Raw genomic sequence first — 23,650 nt, forward strand, 5'->3', positions numbered from 1 at the left:
TCCACCTCCTTAGTCACCTTCTCGAAGAATTCAATAAGGTTTGTGAGGCACTACCTGCCCTTCACAAAACCATGCTGACTATCCTTGATCACATTATTCCTATCCAGATGTTCATAAATCCTATCCCTTACAATTCTCTCTAAGACTTTGCCCACAACAGAAGTGAGACTCACCAGCCTATAGTTACTAGAATTCATTTTAAAACATGAATTCATTTATTGCAGGAAAAAGGGAAGAGATTTTTTTAAAAATGTTCATTTGTGAGCAGCTGAGGAGGCATGTATGTAAAAATGCTGAGCTGGTAGATCCTTCCTCACTCATGGGCTTGACCTCACCCAAGGTCTGTCACTTAGAGGGTAATTAATAGTCAGCCACACTGATGTTGGGTCTGGAGTTACATTTCGACCACTTAACGATTTTGATTCACTTCCCTAAAGGGCATCAGTGATTTGTGAACCAGATGGATTTTTACAATAATTGCTGATGGATTCATGGTCACCATTACTGAGACTAACTTCATCTCCAGAGTTCATTAATTGAATTTGAATTCTATTAGCTGCCATGGTGGGATTTGAGCCCCTGTCCATAAAGAATTAGGGCTGCATTAGTATTAATCCAGTTATATTTTTACTATATTGCTGTCTCCAACTAATGATCCCCAGTGTACTACCTTAAAAGTTGCTTGCATTGGTTGGTATTTGAATAAAATATTCCATCCATTCTTTTTCAGTTTTCTTTGCTGAAAGCATGAATAATGTTTCCATGCAAGAAGGGTCAAGGTTGACTTGTCCCACCTACTGTCTCCACCTCCTCCAGCTGTACCATCAGCAGCAATCTCAGCAGAAACCTCTCATCTTGCCCAAGGAAAGTGTGTCAGTCTGGCATAATGACTTAGTTGTTCGTGACAATATTTATTAATTCACCAAACCCAAATCTAAATTTTGAAATGCCACATTTATAATTCATAGCTAGCAAGACCTCCACTTATAGTAAGGTTACAGATGTCTCTGTTGTAAAATAATCAGCATTGTTTCACCTGGTTGCTTTGTCCATCGAATGGCTTCATTTGTATTACTTTAAAAAATGATGCAAGCATAGTAAAGCAAGGCTGGACCTGCAAATGTATTTATTCTAGATTTGAAGATGCTGGTGCTTGGTTTTTGCTCATTAGAAACAATCTTCCATGAGGGGGATCTGCAAAGCCTTCACGGTGGGTTGAATTTATGAAAGGAGAGATGTATTATTTTCATGTCTCAGGCTATTTGTTTCATCTGGCATCAGGAGAATGGTGGCTACTGATGTCGGCCCATTCCCAAAGGATAGCACTTTGGTCTATAGGTGTAAAGGAAGAATCGAAAGACCTGGAGCTATGTCCTTGACAATCAATACATTTTCATTACTGCTGGAATACTTCAACAGGAAAGCTCCAAGACTGCATAATATATTTGCCCCCACTGACTTCTACTTTACTGTTTTTGCTGTGTAATTCCACATACAATTAGTATTGTTCAATTCCATATCTGTATTGGATACACATCTAAATGGTCAGTCTACCAAGACTGAGGTTAGTTTCAATGTCAGTCTTAGCTCATTACACATTTTTCATAAAGCATATTTGTTTCTTATTTTTCCTGATAGTCTGTAGAACTGCATATTATCTGCATTAAATTTCATGTGCTATTGTGTGATTCATTTAAGTAATACCTATAACCTTGCTGTAATCTCTAAGATTGCTGTTCACTTCCACTACATATGTTAACTATTATGGTGGAGTCCAGTACCTCCATATATGGGGTTTGGTACGTGGTATTAGACCTCTGCAGATAGCCATGGAGTGCTTTCTTATTTTGTGCCTCTCAATTTTTCAAAGGATGATAATTTCCAATAGAAAAGCAAATTGTCTCTTAGTCTTGTTGGAAGTCTGTTCCCTTCTCCTCTTCCTCCAAGGATTTGGCTCAAAGATGAACTCTGATGAAGATGGAGGTCTGTAGCCTGAGTGCAAAAATCTCACTTGCAAAACTTGTATAACCACGTAATACAATTGGAGACCATGTGTAATAGCAATAGATATTCTATACTTGAGGGTGCAGTTACTAATTCATAGTGGAAGCAACAAAGGGAGGCAATGATAAACAGGCAATATCACTGAAATGGAGGTGAGTTGTGGCATATATCAACAGAGCTATTGATATTTGTTTGAATGTTCAGCTAAAGGCCGGGGTTTATGACTGGGGATGGGGATTCAAACTTCACTCCAGCAGCCAGTGACATTTGAATCTCATCAATAAATCTCAAATTAAAAAGCAGTCTCAGTAATGGTAACCATCAGTCGGGAAGTGATGCTGGAAAAGCACAGCAGGTCAGGCAGCATCTGAGGAGCAGTAGAATTGACGTATCGGGCAAAAACCCTTCATCAGGATTGAGGCTTGTAAGCTGAGGGGGTGGAGAGATAAATGGGAGGCAGATGGGGCTGGGGGGAAGGTAGCTGAGAGTGCAATAAGTAGATGGAGGTGGGGCTAATGATGATAGGTCAGAGAGGAGGATGGAGCGGATAGGTGGGAAGGAAGATGGACAGGTCATGAGGGCGGTGCCGAGTTGGAAGGTTGGAACTGGAATAAGGTGGGGGAGAGAGGAAATGAGAAAACTGGTGAAGTCCACATTGATGCCACATAATGGTAACCACGAAGCTACCCGGTCATTTGTAGCAAAGTTCATCTGGTTCACCAATCCTGTCCATAAAAGGAAAACTATTGTCCTTACCTGGTCAAGCTTATAGGTGGCCCCAGACTAACAGTTTGTGTTTGACTCTTAACTGCTCTCTGAAATGATCTAGCAAGTCATTCAGTTCAAGTGCAACCAGAGCTGGCCACCTACATCTCATGGTAAAAAAATTAAAAAGTGACAGAAATTGATAATACTGTGGTTGAAAGGTCAGGAAACTGTTTTAATTTTAAAGTGACCATATTTCCATACGTTGAAGATTCCATATTATTTGATTGGAAAACTGGATGGAGTTTTTCCAAATTATTACCGTGCTTTTTTCTGAGAGAAAAATGGGTAAATAAGAGATAAAATTCAACTTTTATATCTTTCTCTGGCACGATTACCTTTTTTCGAATGTTTGATTTCACCACTTGGCTTTCCTCATTGATGCTGGAGTGTGATTCTCTTGGTGTTGTCTCCACTTTAATAGCTCGCTAGAAAATATATCTCACTTTGAGAATCTGGAATGCAAACATACAGACACAGATACACACACAGATGCACACACATGAGTACAAGTCATAATGCTGGGGCAAATTGTTCTCTCCTGCAGCGAGTGTTAAATTTAAGCCAAAGGCTGAAGTATTGCTATAGCTTCATTTATGCATAGAGCAGAGGTTTGGCCCAAGTTAATGCAGCGAAGCAGGAGAAGCTCCAAGGAAATTCATGCTATTTTTATGACAGCAAGGAAAGTGATTTCAAGGTTAAAAGCATATTCAGAGAGAGCTCCCAAGAGCAGGAAGGTAGCTGCTGAAAGCATCCGGGATCGGGTAGCGATGAGGGCATCAGAAATGGAAGCGAATTGTGGAGTTGATCAACAGAAATATTGATGTTTGTCTGAATGGTCAGCCAGAGGAGAGGAAGTTAGGGATTAGAGATTTGTTTTAATATTCAGTACAGTAATACTCCTAATGAAGGCTTTTGTACATGGATGGTTACTGAATAAAACATGCAATGGAATTGACTAAGGGCTCATAGAAATTACTGGTAAGGTAAGACCTAGATGGATTTTTTTTTTTATGACTGAAGTAAATTCAGCGCTTCTCTACCTTGGATCAATACAGGGTCATGTGCATCAAAATCATTTTACCTTTATTAATTACTTCTCTTTTGTTGAAATATTAACCTATTAGAAATAGTTTAATGCTAAAAATTTAAGTTACATTGAAAAATATTTAATCTGCCTACAATTTAAGCCCTTTTTCAGTAATTCTCATTATGTTTCATGGTCTCTCTCCTTTTATATGTTGCTATGATGTAGTCCTTGCAAGATTTGCTGTGATCTAGATTTCATAAAAGAACACATTTATTTCAACTGAAATTTTTTTTAGCTGCAAAGTAAAGGGTAATCTAAGAGTATGATTTTTTTAATCTGCATGCACAATAAGCATACTAAGGCCTTGATAATTGATAGATTTGCTTCGTAACTGATAATCCATTTATTTTCATTAACCAGGTCAGTATAATCTCCTTATCAAAGATTAAATGCTTCCTAAGGAAAATTACATTTTTAAAACAAATCTTTTGCCTTTTAAATTTCATGAGCAATTGTTTTTTTGGAAGTATGCTCTGTTGAAAATTTTCTAGCTCAACAAGCAGTTGTAGGAAATGTCTTCCTGGAAATTAGATAAAATAACAGCAAATCAATGACAGAAATTTTGTGATCTTTCAAGAAAGCATTAATTGTTGATCAGCTTCATTCCAAAATCTTTATATTTTATGAAAGCTTCCAAGGTTTTAATTCAATAAATCGATTTCTGATCCAACCTACAGAATCACAGTCTAAATATATCTGAATGCTATATAATATGCAAACATATGAAGGCCTCATTTTTGCACCGGACTAGTGGACAAAACTGATTAAAACTTAAGGAAGTAGCTGAACATTTAAGACTTCTTGTCACCAGTTGTTGAATTGAATGTGATCATTCCATTAGGTTATAATAGAGTCAGTAGAATATTCCATTTAAAAACTGAGGGCCACTCAACTAACCTGAAACCCATGTGCTAAAAATATTACTGTTTTGGTTCCCTCCTTCACTGTTTAACCTGCCTTCCTGACCATTCAAAAATATTTTCAAAAGGTAGATGAACTTGGTATTCATCACATTGCATGGCTCTCCAAAGTCTCCGATCCTCTGCCCCACAAAATAGTAATTCACGAGACGATTTCAAATAACCACATGGTATGTTATTCATTTGTTGTCTCAGGACTGAGAATGACATTATGTGGAGTGAGTTTTAAATGATTAAACTGGTCACTATCCAAATTTGAACATTTTGGGTGAGAATTTTCTGAAATGGTCAGTTTAGTGAAGATTTACTTTAATGGGACTTGTGGTACATGCAGACAAAAGGGAACTAAATTTCCCTGAAGCCCTCCAATTGTCTGCAGTAACTTCAATAGAGCATCCATGGAAATTTCACACAAATAGTATAAACACCAACTTGGAAAAGCTGAAACAGATATTACTGGTAAAGATCTTTAATATTTTACATAAATGGATTTTAAATGTTTGCATTCTGCAAGTATTATCCTGCAGAAAATACAACTGGGAAAGTGAAATCTTCGAGTCACCGAGTCCTACAACACAGAAACAGACCCTTCAGTCCAATTTGTTCAGGCTGACCAAGTTTCCCGAACAAAACTAGTTCTACTTGCCTGCATTTGGCCTATATCCCTCTTAAACCTTTCTTACTCATGTACTTATTCAAATGTCTTTTAAATTTTTGTAACTGTACCTACATCCACCATTTCCTTTGGTATTTCATTCCACATGGGAACCAGTCTCTGTGTGGAAAAATTTCCCTTCAGGTCCCTTTTGAATCTTTCTCCTCTCAACTTAAAATTATGCACACTAGTTTTGAACTCCCCTATCTTAGGGAAAAGACATTTGCAGTTCCCTTTGTCTATGTCCAATATGATTTTATAAACCTCTATAAGGTCACCCCTCAACATTGTATGCCCCAGTGAAAAATGTCCCAGCCTATCCAGCCTGTCCTTACAACTCAAACCCTCCAGTCCCAGCAACGTCTTGATAAATCTTTCTGAACCCCCTCTCAAATTTAATTATATCCTTCCTGTAGAAGGGCAACCAGAACTGTACACATACTCTAAAAGTGGCCTCACCAGCATCTTGTACAATCTCAGCATGACATCCTAACTCTTACATACAATGATCTGAGCAATGAAGCCAATTGTGCTAAATATCATATTAACTCTCGTTATTGTGAGCAGGGCATAGTCGAGAGAAATAGCTTCTGCCAAACTGAGCTGGTTAGCAGTTCAGTAATGAGAACTTGACTGGGAGTGATCAATTTTAGCTATGATCCAGGTGGAAGTATTTGATTCCACTGGCAGTTACAGTGGAAAAGAGTGTAAAGTATCACAAAAATAGGACACATTCCCAGACCAGGCAGATGGCAAAATTGATTGTTTGGGTTCTGGATTAGAGTGGTGCTGGAAAAGCACAGCTGTTCAAGCAGCATCCTAGGAGCAGTAAAATCGACGTTTCGGGCAAAATCCCTTCCTGCAGAAATCATGAGATTTGGAAGAGAGATGGGATACTCTTGCTGCAGGAGAAAACCTGAAAATTTCTTATGTTGCCCGAAGAAATGGTTCTGGTCTGACCAGTAAAATAATTTTTTTTAACTTATAGTTTTTTCTACTGGAACTTTAATTCTGTAGAATAAATACTCATGTAGACTAAAGATAAATGTAGCTTAAAGAAAAGCAAAATCCTGGCTCCTGTTCAGTTGAGCTGACTAACATTGGGAGCTTTACATTCACAGTATCTTCAGGGAGTTTGGAAAGGGTTCAGAAAAGATTTACCATGACGTTGCTGGGAATGGAGGGCTTGAGTTATAAGGAGAGACTGGATAGGCTGGGACTTTTTTCAATGGAGCGTAGGAGTTTGGGGGATGACCTTATAGTGGTTTATAAAATCATGATGGACATAGATAAGGTGAATGGCAAGTGTCTTTTCCCTACAATAGGGGATTTCAAAATTAAGGACATACTTTTAAGGTGAGAGGAGAAAGGTTTAAAAAAACACATGAGGGGCAACTGTTTTACACAGAGAGTAGTTCCTGTGTGAAATGAACTTTCAGAAGAAGTGATAAATATGGGTACAGTTACAATGTTTAAAAGACATTTGGATAAGTATATAAACAAGGAATGTTTGGAGGAATATTGGCCAAGCGCAGGCAGGTGGGACTAAGTTTGGTTTAGGGTTATGGTAGGCATGGACTGGTTGGACCAAAGGGTCTGTTTCCATGCTGTACGACTCTACAACTATGGTTCTATGACTGAGTCTATGAAATTGGTTCAAGTTTATATGCAATCTGCCTGATTTCATCTGGGCAGCCATAGATAAATCATCCTCCAGATTTTACAGTTGGAAATTAATCATTACTGATGTTAAAATAATATCAGTTGGAAAATATATGGCCATAACTATACATAATGATGGTAACTCTTCTGCAAATACCATAGTAAACAGTTTTTACATTAATACATTTTTCTGAGTCATCAGGACAGAAGATTAAACCAAATCAGTCTTTAATTAATTAGTTGTGTACATGTAAATATATTGTTTTTATATCTCCAAAGAGGTTTAAAAAAAAACTTCGTAAAAATTTTGGAACTTACTTAATAAATTAACTGGGTGGTATGTGTATGGAATGAGCTGCCAGAGGAAGTGGTGGAGGCTGGGACAATTACACATTTAAAAAGCAAATGGATGGGTATATAAATAGAGAGGGTTTGGAGGGAAATGGGCCAAATGGGACGAGATTAATTTAGGATATCTGGTCAGCATAGACAAGATGGACTGAAGGGTCTGTTATTGTGTTGCACAACTCTGTGTGTCTATGCCTCTAATTCCATGCAGAGTAACAAAATGGATGTTACTTTCATGAGATTTTTGAATCTCTGTTTCAGTTAGTAAAATAATTTGTACAAATAAAGTATTTGTGTTTGAATGAGGACACGTTTTCATCTAAAATGTTAATCTATGTAATGAAATACAAATTTAAGTCCCTGCCATGTTTCATAATTATGAAGTAGAATTAATGGCATTGAAAGCAGTTCATGATGCAGATCATTCAGCAAGTCGTTTGGATAGACAAGACCACACGTCTTCCTCTGTCTGGAGGCTTTTGGGATGATGCCAAATAGCTAAAGCAACATGTGATAGATATGGCTGAACAATGTCACAATTAATAGTTCTGATTTAAGCTCTTTGTGCTGCCACATCCTGTGATGAATGATGGTGGTCACTTAAGCAAATAGCAGGAAGTGGAGTCTCCACAAATATCCCATCTGCAATGATGGAGGAGTTCAGTACATCAGTATAAAAGACAAGGCTGAAGCATTTGCACTCATCTTCAACAGGAGGTGTGGAATGGATAATCCATCTCTGCCTCCTCACGAGGATCCTAACATCACAAATGTCAATCTTCAGCCAATTAAATTCACCCCACATTCTGTGAAGAAATAGCTAGAGCGACTAGATACTGCAAGAAAGTGAGGACTATAGATGCTGGAGATCAAAGTTGAAAAGTGTATCACTTGAAAAGCACAGCAGGTCAGACAGCATCCAAGGAACAGGAGAATCAATGTTTGGGCATTAACCCTTCATCAGGCTCCTGGGATGCTGTCTAACCTGCTGTGCTTTTCCAGAGCCACACTTTTCGACACAGACTAGGTACTGCAAAGACTGTGGGCCCTGACAATACTTTGGCAATAATTCTCGAGACTTGTGTATTTGAACTAACCATAGGGTTCCTCTACAGTAACAACATTAACATCTACCAAACAATGTGTAAAATGTCCTAACTATGACCTGCACAAAAAAGGCAAATCCAAACTAGCCAATTACTGCTCCAACATTCTACTCTCGATCAATGACAAAGTGATGGAAAGGGTTATTGACAGTGTTATGAATCAGTATTTGGCTCAGCAATAACCTGCTCACTGTCTCCTGAATTAGATTTCATCAGAGCAATTTAGAATCAGGCTCCATTACAAACATGGCCCTAAGACAAGAATGGAACCTCAGTGAGGTAAGTGACTGGTCATAGAGTCATACAGATGTGCAGCACGGAAACAGACCCTTCAGTCCAGCTTGTCCATGCCGATTGGATATCCTAAATTAATCTAGTCCCATTTGCCAGCATTTGGCCCATATCCCTCTAAAGCCATCCTATTCATATACCCATCCAGATGCCTTTTAAATGTTGCAATTGTACCAGCCTCTACCACTTCCTCTGGCAACTGATTCCATATACGCACCACTGTCTGCATGAAAAAGTTGTCCCTTAGGTCCCTTATAAATCTTATGCCCTGTCACCCTAAAGCTATGCTCTCTAGTTCTGGACTCCCCCACTCCAGGTAAACATTCCTTGTCTATTTACCCCATCCATGCCCTTCATGATTTTATAAACCTCTTTAAGGTCCCCTCAGCTTCCGACGCTTCAGGGAAAATAGCCCCAGCCTATTCATGCTCACCTTATTGCTCGAACCCTCAATAGCTTGAAGGTGGTCGTGGTTGGTTACCTTTCAGACTCGAGGTCTGTGACCAGTTGTGTGCCACAAGAATTGGTGCTGGGTCCACTGCTTTTCATTATTGATAGAAAAGATTTGTATGTGAACATAGGAGGTATAGTTAGTAAGTTTGCAGGTGACACCAAAATTGGAGGTGTAGTGGACAGCGAAGAAGGTTATCTCAGAATACAATCAGATGGGCCAATGCATCGAGGAATGGCAGATGGGGTTAATTTAAATAAATGTGATGTGCTGCTTTTTGGAAAGGCAAATCATGGCAGGACTTATACACTTAATGGTAAGGTCCTGGGAAATGTTGTTGACTGGTCTTCACATGAAAGCAGCATTAGACTGAATATGGTATCAAGGGGTCAATAGCACTTACAGGGCAAACACTACAAAGAAGTAATGCCTAGAACAAAGGAAAGTGGTTATGGTTAATGGAGGTCAAGATTTTCACCACCATTCACCAGTGATGTGGTCAGGACATCACTGCAGGAGTCTTTTGGCAGTTTCCCAGGCACAACTATCTTCAGTTGCTTTATCTCTCCATTGTAAGGTAGGAAGTGAGGCTATGGGCTGATGATTGTTCAGTTTGATTCACAATTCCTCAGACAATGAAAGCGCCAACATCGATGTGCAGCAAGACCAATAGCCAGGTTTGTGATGACAAGTGGGAAGGAATTTACACATCGCAGATGTTCCAGGTAATGACCATCTTAATTAAATTTTACAATCCCAGAGAGTGGTTGTATTAGATAAATCAAAGCCCAGAATGAGACCTAGCTTGACACACCATTTTTAAGCATTAAAACAGATTAATATGTAGCCACTGATGTCCTTTAAGAACACGTGTTTGTTACATAAAAGAAGAAACAAACAAACAGAGCTATCAATGCTTAGAGAAGAGTTTTGGAAAGAGCTAAAAGCAAGTATCAAATCCAAATTTCATCTTGTTAACATATCATCAATTACAATGACTCAATCCCAGAGACAAATAATTCCAACTAAGCTTTTTAAATAAAAAACAGAAATTGCTGGAAAAACTCCAGCATCTGTGGTGCATTTATGGAGAGAAAACAGGTTTAATGATTTGGAAGTTTCCTCATGTCCTGCCATTCATTGAGTGTTCCCTTGGCTTGTTACTTATCTCAAAGTGCATCACCTCACACTCATTAGGGTTAACTTCCAATTTACATTTAACTGTCCATCTGACCAATCCATCTATATCCTCCTGTAACCTAAGACTTTTTCCCCATTGTCAACCACCCAGCTAACCTCTGTGTTATTAACAAATTTACTTATCACCACCTACCCATATTTTCTTCTATATTGTTTATAAAAATCACAAGCTATAAGGGACCCAGCACTAATTCTGCGGTACGCCATTGGAACCCATTCTCCAGTCGCACAAACAGTCTTCTACCACCACTGTCTGACTCTTACTAGTAAGACAATTTTGTATCCAACTTGCTAAGTTACCCTGGATCCCATGTTCTTTTACCTTCTTTATCAATTTCCCATGTGGAACCTTGTCAGAGGTTTGCTGAAATCCATATAAACTACATTAATTGCATTACCTTCAACTGATCTTCTCTTCGAAAATTCAATGAAGTTTTTTAGGCAAGATCTCCCTTGGACAACCCATGCTGGCTATCCCTGATGAAACTTTGCCTCTCCAAGTGGACATTAATCCTCTCCTTCAGAATTTTCTCCAATATTTTTCCTATCACTAATGTGAGACTCACTAGCCTGTAATTTGCTGATTTATCCCATCACTCTTGAAAACTGGAGTCACATTAGTTGTCCTCCAGTCCTCTGGGACCTCCTCTGCGACCAGAGATGAATTAAAAATTTGGGTCACACCCTCTGAACTTTTCCGTCTTGTCTCCCAAAGCAGTCCAGGATACAACTCATCTGGACCTGAGGATTTGTCCACTTCTCAGTCTGCCAAAACTTCCAATACCTCCTCACTTCCTATGTCAAACTGCTCAAGAATCTCACAATCCCTTTTCCCAAATTCTGAACCTAAATCCTCCTTCTCCAAAATGAAGGCAGGTGTAAGCTACTCTTCCAACACTCTACCAATGTCCTCTGGCTCTACGTACAGATTTCCATCTGGGTCCAAAATGGGCCCTCCTCTTTCCCTGGTTATCCACTTCCCCTTGATATATTTATAGAATATCTTGCAATTCTCTCTAATTTTAGTCATCAATGTTTCTTTCATATCCCTTTTTACACTTCAAATTGCTTTCTTAAATCCTTCACTGTTCCAGTGGGGCCTCTGTTGATTTCCTTCCTTTGTGCCTGTTAAAAAGGTTTCTTGACTTTCTTGTTTAGTTCTGAATTTTCCTAGGTATCCAGTGTTTCCAGGGTTTGTTATTCCAGCATTTCACTCTAAATGGAGCATATTGGCCTGTGGTCTTTGCAATTGCATTTTGGGACTCCCCACCCCACTGTTCTGCTGTAGATTTACCCAGCAGTAGCTGTTCCTGGTCTACTTTGGCCACATTCTGCCTTATTTGAATAAATGTTGCCTTCCTCAATCCACAACCCATTTCTACAGACCATTTCTTTTCTATAACCACTGTATTGGGATGGCCATCAGTAAAATGTTGTCCCACTGCCACCTCAAACACCTGTATCGCTTTATTCACCCTATGTCTTATACAAATTTTCAAACACCGTGATTAAACAGGAAACAAGTAGAAGTGCTTAGTTTTCCATCAATAAAACCCTTGACATGCTGGATTACATTTGCAAAAAAGATGCTAATCTGAAGAAATGATATTGCTGTTTTCAATGTAGCAGTTGAATAAGTTGCCTATGTAGGGAACAAACTGGATGGTTCGAAGTTCAGAAATTTAAAAGAAAGATAAAAATGAAGGTCTTGTTTCTTTGGCATGACATAATTGCAATAAAGTTGCAGAGAGTTAACAAAATTGGTCATAGTTTTGAGTGGCTCAAGTATTGAAGATCCCATTTTTCAATGTAGTGGTTCACAAAAGTAAAATGGAATGCTATTCCCTAAAGTACAATAGCTTAACAGAGTAAATTAAGGGTGAAGGCCATTGAAGCAGACCAATGGGTTGACTGAATGCTTTCCTGAAGACTGAAGAGTTTCTGACATACCTTGAGAATATATAGATGAAATGTTTGAAGTCAAATAATCTTTCTTACTTGACTAATCAAGTAAGAATATTCCTTCAATATTCATGAGGTTGATACTTGATTAATAAATCAGATTTGCATTTATGGATATTTAACATGGTTTTAATAATTATGATATAATGTATAACTGTATCTGATGAGATGAAAATTATGGTATCCAGTTACAAAGATGAAAGCCAATAAAAGAATCGAATAAAGAAAAGGAGGTGTTAAAGGATGAGTTTAAATGATTTTAAATTAATGCAAGAAGCATTTGAGTATGCCTTTGGAATTAGACGATTATGCAGAGACTTGACATTAATATTGACATTAATATCATAGAAACTATGCGCAGAAGATTACAAAAGATAGAACTAACAGTGAGTATTACAATGGCACTTGGAGAGTGGGTATTATTGGTAAAGTTATAGGTAATCATTTTTGTTTTATTTATTTATTTGTGGGATATAGGCATCACTGCCTGAAGCAGCGTTGATTGCCTGTCCCCAGTTACTTGAGAAGGTGGCAATGAGTTGCCTTCTTGAACCACTGTAGTACACCTGACCGACAATGCCATTAGGGAGGGTATTCCAGGACTTTGACCCAATGTCAGTGAAGGAACAGCGATATATTTCCAAATCAGAGTGGCTTGGAGAGGAACTTGAAGGTGGTGTTGCCCTTGTCTTTCCAGATGGAAGTGGTGATGAATTCAGAAAGTTCTGTCTGAGAATCTTTGGTGAATTTCTGCAGTGCCTCTTGTAGATAGTAAACATTGCTGCTACTGAGCATCAATGGTGGAGGGAGTGGACACTTGTGGATGTAGTGCCAATCAAGAGGGCTGCTTTGTCCTGGATGGTGTTAAGCTTCTTGAGTATTGTTGGGGCTGCATTCACCCAGGCAGATGGGGAGTATTCCATCACATGTCCTGAGTCCGGTTGAGATTCAGGTCAATGGTAACCCCTCCAGGATGCTGAAAGTGGGGAATACAGTGATGGTAACACCACTGAATATCAAGGGACAGTGGTTACATTGTCTCTTATTGGTGATGGCCATAGACTGGCATTTGTGTGAATGTTATTTGCTACTTGTCAGCCCAAGCCTGGATATTATCCAGACCTCGTTGCATTTGAACATGGACTGCTTCAGTATCTGAGGAGTCATGAACGGTGCTGAACATTGTGCAATCATCGACAAACATCACCTCTTCTGACATTATGATGGAGGGAAGGTCATGGATGAAGCAGCTGAAGATGGTTGGACCTAGGCCTGAGGAACTCCCTAGAGTTGAAATGGTTGACATCCAACAAATATGACCATCTTCATTCCTGATGAAGGGCTTATGCCCAAAACGTTGATTCTCATGCTCCTTGGATGTTGCCTGACCTGCTGTGCTTTTTCAGCACCACACTCTCGACTCTGATCTCCAGCATCTGCAGTCCTCACTTTTTCCATCTTCCTATGTGTCAGGTATGATTTTAACCACTGGAGATTTTGTCCCCTAATACCCATTGATTTCAGTTTTGCCAGGGCTTCTTGATGCCACATTCGGTTGAATACTGCCTTGATATCAACGGCTGTCCCTCTCCCCTCCCCTCTGGAATTCAGCTGTTTTGTCCATGTTTGACCCAAGGCTGTAATGAGGTCAGGAGCTGCGTGGCCCTGCTAGAACCCAAACTGGGCGTCACTGATCAGGTTATTGCTGAGCAGGTGCTGCTTGATAGCACTGCTGAGACCTTCCATTGCTTTACTGATGATCAAAAGTAGACCGATGGGACATTAATTGATCGGATTGGATTTGTCCTGCTTTTTATGCACAGGACATTGTTGGGTAGATGCCAATTAGAACAGCTTGTCTCAGGGAATGGCAATTTCTGGAGCACAAGTCTTCAGCACAATTGCTGAAACGTTATAGGGCCCATAGCCTTTGCAGTGACTCCTGCTGTTTCTTGATATCATATGGAGTGAATTAAATTGGCTGAATACTGGTATCTGTAATGCTAGGGGCCACTGGAGGAGGCCAAGATGTATCATCCACTCAGCACTTCTGGCTGAAGATTGCTGCAAAAACTTCAGCCTTATCTTTTGCACTGATGTGCAGGGCCCCTCCATCATTGAGAATGGGGATATTTGCAGAGCCTCCTCCTTTAGTGAATTGTTTAATCGCCCGCCACAATTCATGGCAGGGCTGCAGAGCTTAGGTCTGATCTGTTGTTTGTGGAGTCACTTAGCTCTGTCTGTCACTTGTCGCTTATGCTGCTTGGCATGGCATGCAAGTAGTCCTGTTTGGTGGCTTCACCAGGTATGCCTGGTGCTATTCCTGGCATGTCCTCCTGCACTCGCCTTTAAACCAGGATTGGCTTAATGGTAATGGTTGTGCTGGAATTTTAGACGGCAGAGTAAATAAACAAATAAATAGCGGGCAAACAACAAAATAAGCCAACAGCTTCACTCAGTCCTCATGTTGAAATAAAGATACAGAGTTGCTTCAGCAAGCAAGAGAGATAGAAAGAATCATTGTGAAGCAATCATGTTTTAAAGGATCTCAATGTACTTGATATAAAGTGACTTGACACTAGTGACATAGATTAGTGAATTTGGGAGTCATAGTCATAGTCACAGAAATAAACAATGATTGATAGTTAGTACAAACACAAAGCAAAATGTCAGTTCAGGGACTGTAATCAACATTATGATATAGAACTAACTGGTAAGTTAAAATTGGTATTACTGATGTGCATAAATAATAATTCCTAAAAAGGTGGATTGCATGTATGGAAGGAAAATGAATTTTCTTTGTCCCACAACTTTCTTATAGTTGTCAGTTCATGAGAACGGTTTGTTCCCTTTTTTATGTTAATTTCTCTGCAGGCTTCTTCATCAATTTCTTTTTACACTGTTCAAACCATTTTGTTAGGTATTTGTTTCATGTTCCAAACATGTTAAGATTTCAATGAGCTGACACTCTTTTGATGGACAGATTTTGAGATCACTTGTATAAATGCAGCAAATGGCAAATGCCATTCAATGTCACATCTTCCAGGTACTTTCAACTTGAGGTAGACACTGGGGGGGGAAGATTATGGGGAGGAGGCGGAAGAGCATTGGGCTCTCTGCATTCAATACTTTTGCAGGGAGCTGTACATCTCTCCATGTGATAGATTTGGATGGTGGATTTGTCTGGGAATCTGGAAAGAGATTGTTATTCATGAACCAGTAACAAGCTTGGATGCTTTGCCTTTAGGTCTAACAATATCACAATGTCAAACCCTGGAAATGGTTCCATATTCATCACAACAGAAATGTATATAACTCTTAGATAGAATTTCTTGCATGCACGTAGACCATTCTGCCCAACTGGACTATGCTGGTCTTTATGCTCCATTTGTAAGATGGAAATGAAAATGCTTAAATGTCAGTGAAATCGAGTAGATGCCACAACATTTCTAACAAAATGAATCAATGGAAATGATAGGCACTTGAAACACTCTGAGTGATGTGTATCTTGATTGCAATATTATCAAATATTCTCAGTAAATATTGACTGAGTACATTTTCTAAGTTCTAATTTGATTGAAACTTAACACATTAAAATATGATGCAAACATTTATAGGTTATTTTGGTAAGGCTGTTAATAAGCTCTGCTAAGACTTCACTAAATCGCTTTGACTCTATCTTGCATACACTATAAGCTGCTCCTACAGTACTTGAGGTAATAGTTCATTGCTGTTGTCTTCCTCCAAGCACCCATACAGTATATATTACAGAAGGATTGGTGAACTGTCATCATGTTCACACCCATGCATATTGCAAACCAACTTAAAGGAAAAGTACCTATTTTTTCTCAACTTGTGAGAAAACTGAAGTGGTAACCATTCCAAAAGAGAATGTTGAGAATAGCTATTTCAGGGCTGCTCACTTTAAATGTAAATAAACACAGTCGAGGCGGTACGGTGGTTCAATGGTTAGCATTGCTGCCTCACAGCGCCAGGGACCTGGGTTCAATTCCAGCCTCGGGTGACTGTCTGTGTGGAGTTTGCACATTCTCCCCGTGTCTGTGTGGGTTTCCTCCAGGTGCTCCAGTTTCCTCCCACAGTCCAAAGATGTGCAGGTTAGGTGAATTGACCATGCTAAATTACCCATAGTGTTCAGGAATGTGTAGGTTAGGTGCATTAGTCAGGGGCAAATATAGGGCTGGGGGAATAGATCTGGGTGGATTACTCTTCAGAGGATTGGTGTGGACTTGTTGGGCTCAAGGGCCTGTTTCCACACTGTAGCAATTCTATGGTTCTCCTGATAGCGTAAACTTGCTTATTTAGTCAATTTCTTAGCCATGCAACCCCACATTTGGTCTCTCAAATGACCTGTTAAAGGTCTCACCTCAGGCATAATGGTATTACTTCAGTTGACCTAAATACCTTATAAGTCAAGACAAATGAACCGTATTGTTATTCCTGAATATTATCCAACAATTCCCACTTGAAGTCCTGGTGGTTGACAGCAGATATGGATGAGACTTAACTCAACAGTAGAATGCTCCATGTTTAAGTACCCCAATGAGCAACACTTTTGAGATTCATACATCTATATTGATAATAAATGCAAAATACTGCAGATCCTGGACAACTGAAACAAATATAGAAAATATTAGAGGAACTCAGAAGTCTCTTGGTGTCTTCAGAAACAGGGTTAACATTTAAGTTCAATATTGGATTCGAAACATTACTTCTATTATTTATAATGACAGTTTCTGCAAACCCGGAGGTAGTTGCCAGACTCTAGTTAAAATAGAAGGAAAATAGAAGAAGGAAAAAATCTGGTGACAAAGAAGGCATTTTCAGGATGGCAACCTGTTCAGGATGGAAAATAATGAAGAGCCACAGGGAACAGTGCTTAGGCCACAATCATTTTCAAAATTTGCCAATGACTAGGATAAGAAGAAGTGAATGTACTATTGCCAAGTTTTGTAGATGAAACAAAAATAGATGGAGAAGGCAAGTAGTGAGGATGAGACAAGGAACAGGTAGGTTGAGTGACTGGGCAAGAACTTGGTAAATGGAATAAAATGTGTGAAAATGGCAGAAAGGACAGTGGAGCTGAGTGTTACTAAAATGGAGAAAAACTGCAGAAAGCTACAGCACAGAGAGAATTGGGAAAAAAGCTAATACAAAGTTCAGCAGATAAAAGGGAGGCTAAAGGGATGTTGGCCTTTATTTCAAGGGAATTGCAGCACAACAATTGGAAAGTTGTGCTAAACCTATAAAAGCACTCATTAGACCACATCTAGAAAACTGAACAGCTTTGGTCTCTTTATTTAAGGAAAGATATGCTGGTATTGGAGGTATTTCAGACAATGTTCCCGGGGCTGATCCTGGTATGGACAGAATGTCTTACGAGAGAAGGCTGAGTGGGTTGAGTCTGCACTCTTTGGAATTTTGAAGAATAAAAATTGGTCTTATTGAAACATACAACACTTATGGTGCTCTTGATGAGGTAGATGCAAAGATAGGTGTTTCCCCTTATGGGAGAACCTAGGACTGGAGAGCTAATCTCAGAGTAAGGTACTCACCCATTTAAGACAGAGATCAGGAGAAATTTCTTCTTTGAGTGCAGCAAATAGATGGAATTTTGTTTTTTACCACAGTGAGCTTTTAAGGCTGTGTCATTAAATACATTCAAGGCTAAGATATAGATTTTTAAACAGAAAGAGAATAAAAAGTCATCAGAAAGCGCAAGAAAGAAGAATTGAAGATTAGCAGATCAGCCACAATCTCATTAATTGATAGTAGATTAAATTGGTGCTGGAAAAGCACAGCAAGTCAGGCAGCATCCGAGAAACAGGAAAATCAACGTTTCAGGCAAAAACCCTTCATCAGGAATGAAGGTGCAGACTTGATGGCCTGAATTGCCGACTCCTGCTTTTACATCATTCGGTCAGGGAGAGAACAAATGTTCTTTGAGTGAGGTCAAGTGCTCTTTGGGATTGTTAAAAGTAGGTTGAAAGAAATAACTTTCAACCCGAATGCAATAATCCATGATGCATCCAGTGGAAGAACCAACTAAACTTAGTCAACTCAACAAGTTAACTGTTGTGATTGACATGGCAAGTTTAAGACTTTAAACTTGTGGCCTAACAGTTTGGAGTTAGACAAACACATGAGCTTTCAATGTATCAAATAGGAAAGAAACTGTAGGAAAAGCAAGCAGTACACTTTCTTTTATCTGATATATTCAGTTTTACATTAAGTTTAGCTGTCACAGTATTGTTCATGACTAAGAGCACCTGATAAAATATACCTGTGGCTGTCGCTGTTAAACATAACATTTCTACAAATTTTGTTTGCTAAGTAAATTTTTACTTTATGTAACTTGTAATAATCTGATATAGAACATACATATTAGGAGCAGGAGTAGGCCACTTGGCCCCTTGAATCAGCTCAGCTATTCAGTAAGATCCTGACTGATCTGATTGATCCACATTCCTGCCTAACCTTGATAACCTTTCACCCCCATGCTTACCAAGAATCTAACTACCTCTGCCTGAAAAATATTCAATGGCTCTGCTCCCATCGCCTTTCAAGGTGGAAATTTCCAAAGGCTCACGACTGTCTGAGAAAACATTCTTCCTTATCTCTATAACATTGGAACAATTATAACGAAACAAATTTACTGCTAGAATCATATGACATGGTCCCAGTTATTCCCAACAAGCAACTTCTGTGGAGACTGTATATTACGTTTTCCAATCTATGACAGCAAACCTTTTACAGAATAATCATAATTGAATATAGAAATTAAACACTGCACAGAACTGACAGTCACCCTTTCTCCCAATTGATGGGAGAAATGGATTTATTATAAAGCTCAGATACATAAAGGAGGAAGAGACAAGACAAAGTATTTTAAAAGACAAACTAATTTTGATGTACACAAGCAAATGAATATCTTGATCATATCTTGTACTATCATCCTTTGTAACAGTTTTATCTGATGAAAAAATTAAAGAGGTCAGTGGACCAGATTTTATTTTAATACATTAAAAAACAAGTTAGCATATTTAAATAGTGCAGGATGTTTGGTAGACAGTTCTGCAACTATGATTTACTGCACTATCAGTTCCCAACTTTTGGTGGCAGGACAAACTCTTACTTTGTCAATAATATTCCTTTAACATGTCTGCCTTACCATATGTTAATTGTTGTTGTTATGAAGGGTCAGAAAGCTCAGAGTTGTCTTGATCTATTTCTATTCATTTACTAGTGGATGGCTTCAAAGAAACATGGATGTATCATTCAATACAAAACATAATAATCAGTAAACTTTTCCCAAGAAATGTGTTTGTAAATTTTCAAAAGCTGCCTGGTCAATATATTACTGTCAATGAAATTATTGAAGAGTAATGGCCTTAAAACATTAAGAGTAGGTCAAGCCTGTTGACTCGAAGGGAGGAGGAATGACTGCTGAGAAGCAAGCAAAATAATTTGCAAGACCAGGAGATTTACTGTCATTTGTTAGAGCAATGCTGTGATTTTAATATAAATAGTCTGCCTATTGCTCAGTTGCAGGAAATCAGCAACTTCTTTTTTCCTGTAGTATGTCTTCAGCCAACGTTTGGTTCCAAGGAATAACAAATAAAATGCTCCAGAACTCATTATAATTCAACAACTGCAAATTGAATGCAAATTTTATAGATGTCATATCTACTGCAAGTAAAATTCAGGCAATAAAAAAAGTAGTGCTGATTGAGCCACAGTGGGTTAGAGTAAAACCTTTGGTTAGCATGAAACAAGTGCAAATATTAGTGCTAATATGCAAGATTGAAAAACTGTACTGAGCATGCTTTGCTCTGACATTTGGAACACTGAAATCAAGAAAACAAACGTTTTCCCCATTGAGGAGACGGCATCATTATGCAGAGCTTTTAATGGTGATGTTGTCAATGTTAAAGAGGACTACTGTAATGGACCAAGCCAGACCACCTTAAAATATTTCAAGAAGGTAGCTTAGATCCTAATGTTTTCGTATTTTAAAGGCAGACGTGAAGTGGGGGTGGGGGGGTTCCAGGCATGATGCAATTGGTCGAACCACTCGGCTTGAAGCAAAACAGAATTTATTTATACAATACAGTTGAAACACAAACAAAAAAAGGGAAATTAACTATTAGAAAACTTAACCGACCCAATACAGTAACTATTACAAATGAACTGTTCCAAGACAGTAACATCCCATAAAAATACCCTTTAACAACAAGGTAAATTCAAACACAGATTCTTGCAGACAGAAGGGAACAACATCCAGAGAGAGATTTCGGAGAAAGTCAGAGGAATTCTTTACGGAAGCTTGCAACTCTTCTGGGCTCACACACCTTGTGACTGCTACAGCTAACAAAACTAGAAAAAAGCCTGAACGAGAAGAACTGGCCACTTCCCTGCCGTTATTAAACTGTTAAATACCGTACATGCTTTGGCACCTCTGCCTTTATAACGTTTCTTCAAAAAAAACCAAGGACATAACCTTCTTAAAGTGAGAGCATTGTCATACTATGTTACATATTTGACACATTTGTGAACAAGCAATTAACTGATGTGACATAAGAGACAATTTAAGAGGCTCCTATGGCTAAACTTTGCTTCCAGATTATCCTCCAAGTATTAGCATAACCGCATGGCAAGACAATTATGAAGTGTTGATAACAAAGACATATCTCCTTTGATATGTGTGAGTCTTTTTTGTTATTTGTTCATGGGAAAAGCGCAACACTATCTAGGCGGCATTTATTACCCATTCTTAATTACCTAGAGGGTAATTAAGAGTCTTCGAGGAGAAAGTGAGGACTGCAGATGCTGGAGATCAGAGCTGAAAATGTGTTGCTGGTTCGGGCATAAGCCCTTCTTCAGGAATGAGGAAAGTGTGTCCAGCAGGCTAAGATAAAAGGTAGGGAGGAGGGACTTGGGGGAGGGGCGTTGGAATTGCGATAGGTGGAGGGAAGTCAAGGTGAGGGTGATAGGCCGGAGTGGGGTGGGGGCGGAGAGGTCAGGAAGAGGTCAGGTAATTAAGAGTCAACTACATTGCTGTGGGTCTGAAGACACATGTAAGCCAGACAATGTAAAGATAGCAGTTTCCTCCCCTAACAGGTAATAGTGAACGAGAAGGGTTTTACCAAGAATTGACAATGGATTTGTGGCCATCATTAGACTATTAATCTCAGATTTTTAAAAATTGAATTCAAATTCCACTCTCTACTGTAGTAGGATTTAAACCTGGGTCCCTAGAACATTAACAGCCCAGAGATAATACCACTAGACCATCACCAACTCCCCCCCCGCCCCAGACATAATATAAAATCAGAGTTCGGGTTATGAAGGGTGGATAACAAACACCTGATGTGTTGTTATCTCTTCAGCTCATCACCAATTTCTCCAGGGCAGTTGGGTGTTGCCAATAAATGTCCATCCAACTAACGATGACCACATTCCTTTAACAAATAACAAAAAAACTGTGTATCAATACTCCAAGGCAGACATCATAACATATTGGTCATTACCTCTTTTATTTCTTGAGTGCCAAGAAATGTAACATACTCTAAAACTAAGGGCTGTGCAAGTAACTCTTACACTGCATGCTTTAACTAGAGTGCTAGTAACTCAGGATTCTTACAGTATGAGGAATTTGGTCCTTCCTCAATCAGGTGGTAAAGGGTACATGAACACTTGAAATAAAACCCCTCAATTTATTGTCCAGTTGTTATCTGTTCCCCATTTTACCACATCAAATGTAGAGAATGCTGGAGAAACTTAGCAGATCTGGCAGCATCCATGGAGAGAGAAAAAGAGTTAATATTTCATGTTTAGTGACCCTTCTTGAGTTCTAAAGAAGACTTATACTTGACTTGAAACATTAACTCTCTCTCTCTCTCTCTCTACTGATGTTGCCAGACCTACTGAATTTCCTGCTGAATTTCTCCAGCACTCTGTTTGTTTCAGATTTACAGAATATGCAGTATTTTACTTTTACCACATTTTACCACAGCAGGTTTGACAACGGATGAAGATCTTGCTGACTCTGATGGATATCTCACGATTTTTAAACTTCACCTGAGTATAGAACCTGGATTGGCAGTGCCTCTAGTTGAAGTTGCTGGGTGTTTACATAACAAATTTCCTCAAGTAGAGACATGATTGCTGGTGTGAATCCCATAAGAAAGCCTGGAGATATGCTTTCCTGGACTCCAAGCCCTCACACTTAATATGGTCGATACCAAAATGACTCACTCCCTCCTCTTGGTGCAGGTGGGCAGCCTGTGGACCATTGAACCTTATCCAGTTAAAATCACCAGGAGCTCCAATGAAAACTTCCACGCAGATTGCTGTTTCCTTCTGGCGAGAGTTAAATTTGACCTTTTAAATGACATTACATTCCCTAAAAGCAATTAATTGCGTACAGAACTGTAACAATCTTTCTTCCACTTTAACAAATCAATATCACCAGGTCGTCTACATTAGCTGTCTGATGCCTCCTGAGAGACAGCCCGTAATTGCAAAACCTTCCTCTAACTGACTCCTCCAATTTAGTTTTGAGACACAGTACATGTGGGAAGCAGAGATGAAACAGGTCATACCTCATATTAAGGAACTTGTTTCCTCTAACCACCCAGTCCAGGAAGCTGCTTAGCAGGCACTCTGCTTCAGCTGTAGGAGGTGATGAGATTGATACCACAGTCACTGGCATCAGATTAGATGATACATGTCAGCACAGTCACTGGATTAACTGTAGCATACGGTGACAAACGTGCACACTATTATCTGCTTACATATCCCAAAGCGGGGCTTCCAAAGTAACCCCAAAAACAGGAATGGTCTTTTCTCATCACTGCTTTCATAGCAAACCACATGGATTCCCAGCTCTATAGAAATATGTGTCAGTTCTCTGGTATCTGCAGATCTGTCCCGCAGGAGCAAATGACTGCAGCTGCTGGAATCTGTACTAAAGGCAAAAAGTGCTGGAAATCCCAGTGGGTCAGGCAGCATCTGTGGACGGACAGCAAGCTAACGTTTCGAGTCTTGATGAAGAGACATCTATGCTCAAAAAATTAACTTGCTCTCTCTCCATGGATGCTGCCTGGCCCATTGTGATTTCCAGCATTTGTTGTTTTCAGGTATGTCCTGCAGTCTGGCTGGTGCCATGTAAACCAC

At 39.2% G+C, this 23,650-nt stretch overlaps 1 protein-coding gene across 6 annotated transcripts in view; it reads left to right on the plus strand.

Annotated features, from left to right (window-relative positions):
• The window catches only part of LOC122563239 (synaptotagmin-B), a 640,974-nt gene that overhangs the window by 46,927 nt on the left and 570,397 nt on the right, over window positions 1–23,650 (plus strand). Inside the window, exon 1 of one of the 6 annotated variants that reach the window (XM_043716848.1) lies at window positions 3,605–3,750. The exons of the other annotated variants lie outside the window; for them this stretch is intronic. The gene's annotated coding sequence lies outside the window, so the exon portion shown is untranslated. Of the gene's footprint in view, window positions 1–3,604; window positions 3,751–23,650 lie in introns of those variants that run through there. 6 annotated transcript variants of the gene reach the window in all.

Source organism: Chiloscyllium plagiosum, chromosome 26 (assembly GCF_004010195.1).
Source record: "Chiloscyllium plagiosum isolate BGI_BamShark_2017 chromosome 26, ASM401019v2, whole genome shotgun sequence".
Lineage (NCBI taxonomy): Eukaryota > Metazoa > Chordata > Chondrichthyes > Orectolobiformes > Hemiscylliidae > Chiloscyllium > Chiloscyllium plagiosum.